We start from the raw sequence: 12,887 nt of genomic DNA on the forward strand, positions 1-12,887 counted from the left end.
TCAGGGACAACCGTCCCCTCCCCCAAACAAACAAACAGCAGTGGAGGTCTGTCAGCTATGGCCCCAGTGAGCACCACCATGGGCTGTAAATCCCCTCAAACCACATATTAAAAAGATCCAGAGACCCTTAAAGAGCCCTGAGGTCATAGTTGGTTAGACAGGCAGCTAAACACAAGGTCAACAGTTCAAACCTACCAGCCACTCTGAAGAAGAAAGACGAGGCTATCTATTCTTGTAAAGATTTACCATCCACCACCCCCCAACAGTGTCACCTCGGCCGCACAGTGGTGGCTCTGAGCTGCAGCTCCTGCTAAATTAACCCTGTTTCCATCCCACTCTAGGGGTCAACAGGATTACCCAGCGGGACCTCATCAGCCAGGATGGAATGCTCTCAACATCTACAAGGACCTTTGTAAGATCCGGGAGTTCGAGGACTGTGCCTGAAAGTGGAGGGGAAGATGGTCAGTAGGACAGAAGGTAACCTTGCTGAGTCGCTTATCAGTGGAAATGCCTCCACTGAAGGCCCCCTGGCATTGGATGAGAAAGCCCGGTGATCACTGGGGTTGACATTGTCAGGGATCATGGCCTGCAGGAACCCAGCTTCACACGAAAAGAAGCCTACACGAACATATATTGTACAGCAAAGACTAGACGCGGACACAGTCAACCAAGGCAAACTCAAAGCACAGAAACCGGAGTCAAACCTTTTATGACAGGGGCTGCACAACAAATCAAGCACAGCCTTACAAGTTTCAAAAATGAAAACGGGAATCCAGATGGCGTGGTCGCCCTGCTGGACCACCTAACGGATCCTGGATCGATCGCCGGTCTTCCTAAGGAACTGACGTGAGCTCTTCATGTACTGTTGACCTTGATTTATTTAGAGAGGAAGCATTTTTTTTAAAGGGAGAAAAACACGTTGTGTAGGTTGTCTAAAAATAAAATGCATTTAAATTAAAAAATTACAATTTCAGAAACCGCAAGGAGCCATTCTCCTCTGTTCCCCAGGGTCGGGCTGAGTTGGAGGGAACCCCACAGCACTGGGTTTGGGGTCCGTGTGTCATTAAACAGAACACCACACAGAATTATACAACAATGACACTGCTTTCTTTACTCAGGTCTCACGGGGGCAGGCAAACCACTTTTCTGTCACTTGCTGTTAGTAGAAAATACTTTAGCTTTCCTTCTCTGATGGAATCTCTTACACAAGTTCTGGCTCTTGCAGGTTTTGATGTACTAAACCAGCAGATAGCTACGAACAACTAAAAATAAATAAATAAGCTAAAGTCACTGCCACAAGTCCATTATTCTGACTCATAATGAGCCTCGTGGACAGAGGGGATCTGCTCCTTAGAGTCTCTGACGTGGTAATCTTCATGGGAGCAGGGAGCCTCATCTTTCTTCCATGAAGTTGCTGGTGGGTTTAAATCTCAGCCTAATACTTAGCCCACTCAAAACTAAACCAAACTCCCTGCCATCAAGTCAATTCTGACTCAAAGGGACCCTCTAGGACAGGGGAGAACTGCCCCTGTGGCTTTCTGAGACAGAAAACTTCATCTTTCTCCTGAGGAGCAGCTGGTGGTTTTGAACTACTGACCTTGGGGCTAGCAACTGAATACCTACACCAGGGCTTCTCTTTTAGCCCACTAGGGCTCCTACACTACAGATAAACATAATTCTGATTTTATTTTTTTAATAAAATGTTAAAACATTAAATAGCAAATTATTTTAAAGCATCTACCTCTGGGGCCCCCAAGAACAAGCACGTGTCTATGGAGGGACCCAGCAATGAACATCACCCATAACTGACTCACATCATCACACCGAGGACTTTCAAGGAGGTCCTACAGAGACTCCCTAATTGTGACAAGATTGAGTTCCAAGGACTCATCCCTAAGCCAGTTCTCACAGAAGTCAAATGATACCTTATTTTTGTATTAAGGTTTTCATTATCATGAGCTTTTATGATCATTGGCAAGTTGCACAGTGCAGCCTTGGATGTAGCACATATCCCTGACAATAAGAATCTACAGCGGGGCGGGGAGGGAGGAGAAAAATGAGGAGCTGATAACAAGGGCTCAAGTAGAAAGCAAATGTTTTGAGAATGATGATGACAACATAAGTACAAATGTGCTTGACTGAATGGATGGATGTATGGATTGTGGTAAGGGTTGTACGAGCCCCCAGTAACATGATTAAAAAAAAATCTACATATCATCCTCTCCCAGGGGGACGGACAACAGAAAGGTGGGTGAAGGGAGATATCAGTCAATGTAAGACATGAAAAAGTAATAATTTATAAATGATCAAGTGTTCAGGAGGGAGGGTGGGGGAGGAAGGGAAAAAAAACAAGGAGCTGATACCAAGGGCTCAAGTAGAAAGAAAATGTTTTGAAAACGATGATGGCAACAAATGTACAAATGTGCTTGACACCATGGATATATGTATGGACTGTGGTAAGAGTTGTATGAGCCCCCAATAAAATGATTGAAAAAATTTAAAAAGAATGTACTAAAGCCGAACACAGAGAGGTTCATGGTGGCTTGAATACATTGTAAGCAGTGTGTGTAGTGGGGCCGGTGGGGGTGTGGGTCGGAGTGGAGGGGGGGGTGCTTACCTGTCTTCTTATTTTATAGCTGAGGGTGTTAAGGAACGGATTGGTTGAGACACTTGCTCTTGGTCACACAGGCAGGAGTTGCTGAGACCAGGATTGGCCTACGTCAGAGCTAGGCCTGGTCATCACACCCTAAAATCACACACCCAACCCACAGCTGTCAAGTCAATTCTGATTAGAGACTCTATAGGACAGAATAGAGCTGCCCCATAGTGTGTATGTGTAGTGGGCTTTCCTGTCACTCCTGTCACTTGTCAGACTGTGCTGTGAAAGGTCTTGGTTGGACACGGACAAACACGCACACACCCTTTTCTTCCTCCCCTCCCTCTCTTCTCCCCTTCCCTTCCCCTCCTCTCCCTCCTCTCCTGGGCCAAGAAGCGGCTCTGGTGCTTCACACAGTCTGGTTACGCACCCTAGTGGCCGCATGTAAAACTGGAGTTTGTTCTCAGGTCCACTCTTAACTAGTGGCCACGGAGCTTGGCCACGGAGCTTTTTAAACTCCTGTAAGATTTGTAGCCTGAGACCCAAAGGCGTGATTCTTCTCTGTCCTACAGAGGGGCTATGAGTCAGAATTGCCTCGTTGGTAGTGGGCTTCGTGTTTTGGAGGGGCTAGAGTCAAACCTGGCTGCACTGGGGAGCACCCTGACCCCAGCCCAGCAGGTGACGAGGTCACTGGTTTTTTTTGGTGAAACATCAACTACGGTATCTTTGCTATTGTTGGTGCTCCTGCTTCAATTGAGCCCTGGGGACCACATCCTGACTGGGCAGAGTGGACATCTGGTCAGCACCGCTGAGCTACCGGGGAATGGGTGCTCACTGAACGAGGGCTGATGCCCGAAGGCAGAGATGGCAACGGAGGGCACCCTAGGCAGGGCATCAGCACAAAGGCCTGGAGGCGGTTCCATGGGACTCAGACCAGAATTAAGCTTGACCCAGTCTTCAGTGCAGCCGGGGACGAGGCTGCCCCAGTTGCAGCGACAGGTCCTAGTTCTTCAGACAGAAATAGCCCTGGAGCTGAGGAAAGGAGGACAGTTCTCTGTGCCCCCCCCCCACTAACACCCCTCACCTCCCCCCACTCCCTGCTCCCATTCTGTAGCCACTACACAACTAGAAGGGAGTCTGCCCCATGGCATACAAGGGAAGGAGGGCCCCACTCAACACTCGGAAAACAGACTCCAAGTTTCCCTCCGACGCCTGCTCCAAGTCCCACATCCAGTCCATGGCTGTGCCGACATGCGCTGCCTGTTTGATTCCAGCAGCACCTCTCCACGCCCCACCCATAGCCCCACTGGCAAGGGGGCGCTTGCCTTTGGGGAAAGTGGGCACAAACTATGCGGGCGGCGGGGGGGGGGGGGGGGGCTGGCACTTTACAAAGGAGCCCAAGGCCCCAGTGTCTTCCCAGTCCTCCAGACCCCTTACTGCCTGACTCCTGGTGGCTCCACAGGACGGAACAGAACTGCCCCACAGGGCATCCAAGGCTGGCAGGCTTCGGCTTCGCAGAAGCCGACGGCCACCTCCTCTCCCGCAGAAGGCGCTGGTGAGTTTGGACTACTGATTTTTTCACTAGCAGCGGATTGTGTCATGACTGTGCCCCCGCCCGCCCCCCCACCCTGGGCGCCTCCCTGACCTCAAGAGAGGAGAAGCAAGCTCCCAGCCCATTCATTCTGGGAAGGTTCAGTCCATTCATTCTGGGAAGGTTTAGAACCGCGGTTCTCAACCTGTGGGTCGCGACCCCCTGGGGGGGCAAACGACTCTTTCACAAGGGTCGCTTGATTCATAACCATAGCAAAATGACAGTGATGAAGTAGCAATGAAAATAATGTTATGGCTGGGGGTCACCACAACGTGAGGAACTATGAAAAAGTCGTGGCATTAGAAAGGTGGGAACCAACCCTTTAGAAGTTGGGTGCTCACACGGAGGCTCTAGGACTGGGTGGTTGCTGTGGGTTAGTTGACACGCCATGGCAACAGAAGGCTCCGGTGTGGGGACTATGCAGGACTGGGCAGCGCTGCTCTGTGGTCCCAGTCAAGATGTGATGTAGCAAGGATGAAAAATACAACTTTCCTCTAGTTCCTAAATGCTCCCCGCCCCTATCATGATCCGAATTCTACCTTGCAAGTCTGGCTAGACCAGAGGATATACTCTAGTACAGATAGGAACTGGAAACACAGGGAATCCAGGGCAGATGATCCCTTCAGGGCCAGCGGTGTGAGTGGCGATACTGGGAGGGTAGAGGGAGGGTAGGTTGGAAAGGGGGAACCGATTATAAGGATCTCCATGTGACATCCTCCCTGGGGGATGGACAACAGAAAAGTGGGCGAAGGGAGACATCGGACAGGGCAAGATATGACAAAATAATAATTTATAAATTATCAAGGGCTCATGAGGGACGGGGGAGGGGGGAGGGAGGGGAAAATATGAGGACCTGATGCCAGGGGCTTAAGTGGAGAGCAAATGCTTTGAGAATGATGAGGGTAATGAATGTACAAATGTGCTTTACACAACTGATGTATGTATGGATTGTGATAAGAGTTGTACGAGCCCCTAATAAAACGATTAAAAAAAAGAAAAAAATGTAAATTAAAAAAAATTTGTAAAAAATGAAAATAATTAAGGAAATGCCAACAGCAGACCACATTAGGCAGATCATTATTATTATTATTATTAGACAAAGGAAGCCAGGTCCTAGTGAGAAAAGGCAAAAAAATGGGGGGGAAACTCCTGAAAAGCAGCTACCAGTTGATTTTATGGAAGGGGATTCCCCTTCCAAGCAATGACTCTCTCCATCCCTCCGCTCCACATCTGTGTCCACAGATACAGATCCTCATCAATCTCAAAGTATGGGCCATACCGCAGTTGTTTTAAATTTTTCTAATGTTGTGTTTCTTATTTAAATTATGTTATTTAACGCTGAACTTAATTACTTTGAAATTTCTGAGTAGTGTTTTGCATAAAAAGGGAAGGTTAGGGTCAAACTTGGTGGCCGAGAATGGATTAATCCAGTTTTAGTTATTTCTTACGGGAAAAACTGATTCAAAACTCGACTATGTTGCGGCTCGACGGTCCTTCTAGAACGGATTAGTGTTCAGCTCTGGGGTTCAACTGTACATTGTTAGCACCAAGGGAGGCTGAAGATGCTTTTCAATTATAGCCACAACCTGTTGGGTTTGGGCTGGTTTTCCTTGGTTTTGGCTTCTCTACACAGAAAGAATTCACATAGCAGAAGCATGATTACAAGTCAAAGTAAACTTTTATGAGTGAAAGTTAAGCTTTTGATAGTACATTCTCACAAGCCAAAATGGATTCTCTCTGGGAAGTATGCCAGACCACGTGGAGAGAGACGTAAAGAGACCAGGAAAGGAGTGATAGCCAGTGCCGTCTCCAGAAAGGGTGGAGTCAAAGGGGCAGGGCCAGGTAAACCAAGAGAGAGACTTGAGGTCAATTCATTGCTTAACTACCTTCCCTGCCTAACTGGTCTCCTACTTCACTTGCTTATGCAACTGGAAGCGGGGTTGTGTGTATTTGGGATTCTTAGTGGATATGCTCCCACATGTGTGTGGTACAGTGTTGCTATCTCTTACTGCGCAAGCCCAAACTGAGTGAGCAGCGCATCAGGATGCATGTGATGTAACCGTTCCTTACTGCACATGCCGAGCTTGGGCCTTTTACTGCCTACCTGTCTTCCCATAGCCTTCTAACGTGTACCTGATGTCCATTATAAATTTGTTTCTCTAGTTTACCCAGAGTAACACAGCGCTTACTGTATACACTCGTGTATAAGCCGAGGTTTCCAGCACATTTTAATGCTGAAAAAGCCCCCTCGGCTTATACTCGAGTGAGGGTCCCACTTATCTGTTCTCCCGTGCAGAGCGGGTGTTCTCTGGTCTCTCCTGCTCATCAGCAGGCGCCTGCATCCTCTGTGGGTGGTCCAATGACTGCTGATATTGCCACTCTTTGCTCCCGCACGCCGGCAGCCTCTGTGTTGTCTGCGGTACTGGGGAAGAACCTGTCCGCCTCTGTGTGCTGGTACCTGAGGCGCACTGCATCCTTGTCAGATGTCGGAGGCTACCGCTCTTCTTCTCCTGCTCTTCTCAAGGGCTGTGACCAGTGAGTAGCCTTTCCAGTCTTACAGTGCTTGGTCACGCCCCCTTGCTCCACCCAAGCATTGCTGAATACAATACTGGTATATCTCTGATCTTAGATACACAGTACGTTTATTTACAGTACTTAGTCTGTTATATTTTACTTTTTATTTTCTTATTAACCCCTATCTGGACCCAGTGTTGACCCTATGACTTTGGCCGTTATTCCAGGTGGGCTTATATCTGTATCGTAGCCCCTAGGTGTGTGTTTAAATAAACCTTTCAAAAACCATATGCAAAATATGTGGCATGAATGGATGTCATCTGGTCAAGCCCGACTGACAAAAGTTGGAAATCTGATGAAGTCCGACATAGAAGTGATAGCAGAGCGGGTTCGTGATGCACGGGAAGGGATTCCAGAGGACACAGTGCAACACGCCTTCAAGAAATGTCGCATTAGTAATGTTATGGATGGCAGTGAAGATAGCGCTCTGGATGAGAACGACAGCAGCGATGGTGATGACTGAGAACTCAGTGATGACGACCATGTCTATGCTGATCACCTCACACCAGCTCAAGCTGAAGCTGTGTTTGGACAGACAGATGAGGGGAAATGTGGGGGAAGCCAGCCCCTCTCACTATCATGCGTTCAGTAAGCACAATTGTATGGTTAAGATACGTAAAGATTATAGTAAAGCCATCGTGAATAAGAGAGAGAAGAGAGATTGAAATAAAGGAGTCAAACATATTTCATGGTAGCATGGTCACCTCCTGGATGGCCATGATCTCAACAGCCAGGTCTGAGCACAGCGTGGGCAGAGAGGGCAGGAGAAAGTCAGAGATTTATTACTAACCAAGGCTTATCTATCTTTTGGGGGCCTGCAAGCGCTCTGATTACAGGTAAAGACATATGTCACAGGAAGGTGTTGTACTATAGGCAAACACATCACAGGAAGGGGATGAGCTAGGGGTGTCTACCCTACAGGAAGAGGAGGAACTAGGGGCAGACATGTGACAAGGGCAGACCCTAGACTCAATATGGCAGCCTAACCTTGGTCATTCTTGAGTGGGCTTGACCTCCCTGGACTCTCCTTCAGGGAAACAATCTATTATTCTTATCAGAAGGGAGGGGGCCCTGCTTAGGGTGGGACAGACTATACAGTCTGATTGCTCTAGACAGCTGATAACCCTTAGGGATAACCTCTGACCTATTTTCATGGACCTCCAAGTGCTTGCCATGTGTAGCAAGCAGCTAAAGTTTGGCATATATTTGGGGGAGACAACTTGGGATAAATCTTTCTGTATCCCACAGAAAAATCTAGTTTTGGAGGCTTTTAACTCTTGTGTTTTAGCTTGGTTGCTGATTGAGCTAAGGTTTTTGTACTTTTAAAGTTATTGTTGATACCGCATTGTTTTTGTTGACCCTCTTTTCCACTTACAGAGCTAGTTTACTGTTTTTCTTTGAAATATTAAAAAACATTCAACCTACTGATGCCTCCACTAATGTAATTTTATTGGTATCTATTTTTATTTTGAAATTTACCAGTAGCTGCTGTTAGATCTCTTTGGAGCTAGAGTTATATCTTGGTCCTTGGCTCCATGCGAGAAAGAATTCACGCCGAAGCCTGGTTCGTGATCCAAGTGAGTTTTATGAGAGAAGAAGTTTCAGGTTTACACGGCACCCATAAGACACCTCCAGACCATGCAGCCTGGCGGAAACTGCTCAGCGTCACGCAGAAAAGCGTGTCTTGACTCTGGGCTCCTGCCTTTTCAAGGATTCCATGATAGGCATGGTGAACGACCCCTGATCAACCCCATTGGCTGAATTGAATTCACCTGGCCTAGGTGGGCCAATCCAGGTTTAGCGCCCACCCATGCCCACCAGTGGGAAACCTGAGCCTCTGAGCATGTGCAGTGCACCACTCCTTGTTCCCGTGCTTGGCTCTCTGGACATGCGTTAATGGACATCTTTTAGCCCTGTGCTTGTCTGCCTAACACTGCTTTATTTCCTACCCCAGGCTTATACTCAAGTCAATAAGTTTCCCAGTTTTGTGGTAAAATTAGGTGCCTTGGCTTATATTTGGGTCAGCTTATACTGGAATATATACGGTATCTGTCTCAGGGTGCCCACAAACCACCACCTTGAGGCCACCTAATGGTTCACATGTGTACCTTGATCTGAGGCCCGAGTCTGAGGGGACCACTACTGATGGCTTCCACCACTTCCCTCGTGACTGGTGGATCCACGCACTTTGTCCCATGACATTAACACAGCAGTAGGGGTAGACAGAATTACTGGGAATAGACTTTTCCAGACTGGCTAGAGTTGGGACTTTGGGTACTCATTTTTTCAAGTTCTTATAAGGACTAGGTGTGGGATGCAAAAGGGGTTTTCCCCAGGTTGTCTCCCCCAAATATATGCCAAACCTAAGACGCTGCTTGCATCACATGGTAAATGATTGTACACTTGGAGGTACAAGGTGCAAGCTGCTTAAAGGTTATTTTCCCTAAAGGTTATCAGCCATCTAGAGCAATCAGACCGTATAGTCTGTCCCACCCTAAGTAGGGCCCACTCCCTTCTGATAAGGGTAGTGGATTGTTTCCTTGAAGGAGAGCCTAGAGGCCAGGTTGAACCCACTCAAGGTTGACCAAGGTTAGGCTGCCATCTTGAGTCCAGGGTCTGCCTATCTTGTCACATGGGTACCCCTAATCCCTCCCCTTCCTATTGCATGTACACCCTTGGCTCATCCCCTTCCTGTGACGCATATGCCTATTGTACAGACCCTTCCTGTAATGTGTGTGGTTACCTGGAATCACGCCCCTAAGTATGTGTAGGCCTTGGTTAGAAATAAAGAGCAGGTGCTCTCTCCTCGGACCTGGATGCTGAGATCATGGCTGTCCGGGAGGTCAGCATGCTACCGTAAGATTTGTCTGACTTCTTTATTTCACTCTCTCCTCTCTTCGATGACTCTACTAGGATCTTTATGTATCATAACTGTACAGTTGCTTCTACAGACCCCATGGATGTCAGAGGCTGGTCTACTCTAACAACGAGGTCTCCAGGAAGGCACAAGGTGGGGGAGTTTTTTGTCCCTTGGGTCTGGGTAAGCCCATATGGATCGAATGTCTTTTGGCATTGGGCTCTTCTTTTTTTTTAATCATTTTATTGGGGCTCATATAACTCTTATCACAATCCATACATACATCAATTGTGTAAAGCGCACTTATACATCCGTTGCCCTCATCATTCTCAAAATTCACTTTCCGCTTGGGTTCCTGGAATCAGCTCATTTTCCTTTTTCCCCTCCCTCTCCCTCCATGCTCCCCCCTCCCTCACGAACCTTTAATAATTTAAAATTATTTTATCTTATACTGCCCAGCATCTCCCTTCACCCACTTTTCTGTGTGCATTCCCAGAGAGGAGGTTATATGTAGATCCTTGTGATCGGTTCCCCCTTTCTACCCCTCTCCCTCCCGGGATCATCACTCTGACTGCTGGCCCTGAGGGGTTCATCTGTCCTAGATTTCCTGTGTTTCCAGTTCCCATCTGTACCATTGTGCATCCTCTGGTCTAATCAGGTTTGCAAGGTAGAATTGGGATCATGATAGTTGCCGGGAGGAAGTGTTTAAGAACTAGAGGAAGGTTGTGAGTTTCATTATTGCTACACTGAACCCTGAGTGACTCATCTCCTCCCCACTACCCCTCTGCAAGTGATGTCCAGTTGTCTACAGATGGGCATTGGGTCTTCATCACACACTCCTGCCATTCACGATGATATTCCCACCCCGCCGCCTTTGGTGCTTGAAACCTGGTTCCCTCGGCCCTTAATGATGACTCGTGTTTGTGTGCTGCTTCCACGTGGGCTTTGTTGATTCTGGGCTGGAGGCATTGGGCTCTTCTTAAGGCCTATTGCTGTATTCAGGACACTTCGTATCGACAGCTGGCTCGATTACAAGGAAGGGTCACCCTTAGAAAACTTCATAAGGGTTTAAACATGTAGGGTGGCATGGGCCAATTCTGAGACAGAGCTGAGGTACTGGAAATACATCATTCTTCAAGTTCATTTGAGTTTTTTGTGTTAATTTCCTAAGGGTCAGTCTTAAGTGTTGACTAATTCTTTCTACTTAACCTGAGGATTGTGGTCTCCAAGGAGAGTGGAGATGGTAAGGTCTTAGACCTAAGTGTTGAGATACTGTAAGGGGTCTGAGGAAGGAGGTAGGTGGCCCCATCTAGGAAAAACTTCAATGGCTTACCTGCCACATCCATGCTCAACTAGGGCTCCAGACCAGTAATGACAGTTTCTTGCTGCTGAGCCATCTGGGCCAGGCCACCCCAGTCTTGGACTAGGGGTTAGAGATTCACTGGCAAACTGCTCTCCTCTTTGGTCTTTCCCAATAGGACAGCGCGCCACTCAGTGGCCAGCTTGTTTACTGTGATAGCATGGCCCTCCTGAAAGACTACTGACCCAGTGACCCAAATGCCAGCACAGAATGGCACTTTGTGTCCAGGGCAGGGGTCTTTGGAACCAGGGAGGCAGCAGATGGGCGTTGCTTAGCGATGGGGGCCAGGACCTGCGCATGCTTAGTTGCTTTCCATTGCCCCTCCTGAGTCTCTTGTTTCTGTCAGTATGTAGAAAGTAACATTGGCGATAGTAGCTACCTGGTCTAGAGTAGCTCCCCTAAGCTCCCGCACTAACTTCTGGAGCTTCTTCTGAATAGGTGATGTAGCCTGTGTGAGAAACTTATCTTTTAGTATGAGCTGGCCTTCATGGGGGTCTAATCTAAAGTGGTGTGTCTAACCAGGGCTTCTCCGGGCCGCTCTAAGAAGTTTACAGGGCTCTCATTAGGCTCCTGGTTGAAGGAGTTATTTCAGAGTAATTGATGGCCTCTTGCTGCCCTGACGTTAGTCCAGGCTTGATACACACTAGAACTTGCTCTCATGCCCGCAGTTCAGTGGAATCGTCCCAGTCCCAGATGGGGGTCCATTGGGAGCACAGCTGCGTCTCCCACTGGACACTTCTCATTAATCACATGGAAGCCATCTGCCAATTTCTTAGCAGCCTTTAGTCCTCGCTCTGTCTCAAAGTATGTCATAGCTTATCCTAGACTTATCATGACATCCTTCCAGGCCAAGTCATAGGTCAGAGTGAGTCACTGAGAGGCAACTGCAGATTGTTCTGGATAATCTGAGTAGCTTCCTAGGTCACTTTTAATCTGCTTGAGTTGAACTAGGGTGAAGGGCTTATGACTCATTCAGGCACCAAATTCTCCATCTATCTCTACTAAAGGTAGAACTGTGGAGGGAAACTTCTTTCCAGGTTTCTTTGGGGTGTGGTTTTGTTTGTTTGGGTAGGCTCTGTAGGCCCAGCCTAGGTGGGCAGTGCAGTTGGGCTAGGGGCTGAGGGGCTCCCAGCTCCAGGTACTATACCTTTTAATGGAGAAAGAACCCAAAACAAAACAGAGCTGAACTCAGGAAAACTCAGGCCCCTTCTTGCCCATGGTGATAAATTGGAGGAAAGATGTCCCGAGGCTCAGGAAAGCGATGACCAATGAGTTTAACTTCCGCTAGCAGGTGGCTGAGCCAGTGAGTGACTGTCTATGGGGAGGGGTGTCCATTTTTGTAATGAGGCTGAAGAGGACCATATGCCTAGCTCTCCAGTAAAATTTTAGACAAGCCAGAAGATTAAAATAATGTGGGGAGGAGTGAGTAGACTCGCAAAGAGAGACTAATAGTAATTAAGCAGCACAGTCCAGTAGCAGTAACATACGTTGAAGTCAGCCAAAAGGGGGTTCTGTAATCTCCCAGGAAGGAAACAGAAGGTGGAAGGAGGACTCGGAAACAGGAGATCCACAGGCAACCTTCTTCCAAAGGCATAATAGACAAGGAGGCCCAAGGGTGTGCATGGAGCAATACATGGAAGCAGGAACTGCATAGGAGAGTAGAAAGGCAGGCACGTGGGGCGGGTGGTCAGATATAGGTCTGGAGCAGCCATTGAGCCAGAGCACGGGTGCCTCCAGGAAGAGTAGGCTACAAACTCACTGCCTTTGAGTTGACTTTGACTTATAGCAACTCCACAGGACAAGGGTGGGAGCAGAGAGTCTCATCCTCCCACAGAGAGGTTTCAAAAAGCAGCCCTTGCAGTTAAAAGTCAGACACACAACCAGCCACCTCGCCCGAGCTCCTCTGTTT

Source organism: Tenrec ecaudatus, chromosome 18, assembly GCF_050624435.1.
Source record: "Tenrec ecaudatus isolate mTenEca1 chromosome 18, mTenEca1.hap1, whole genome shotgun sequence".
In the NCBI taxonomy this organism is placed as follows: domain Eukaryota; kingdom Metazoa; phylum Chordata; class Mammalia; order Afrosoricida; family Tenrecidae; genus Tenrec; species Tenrec ecaudatus.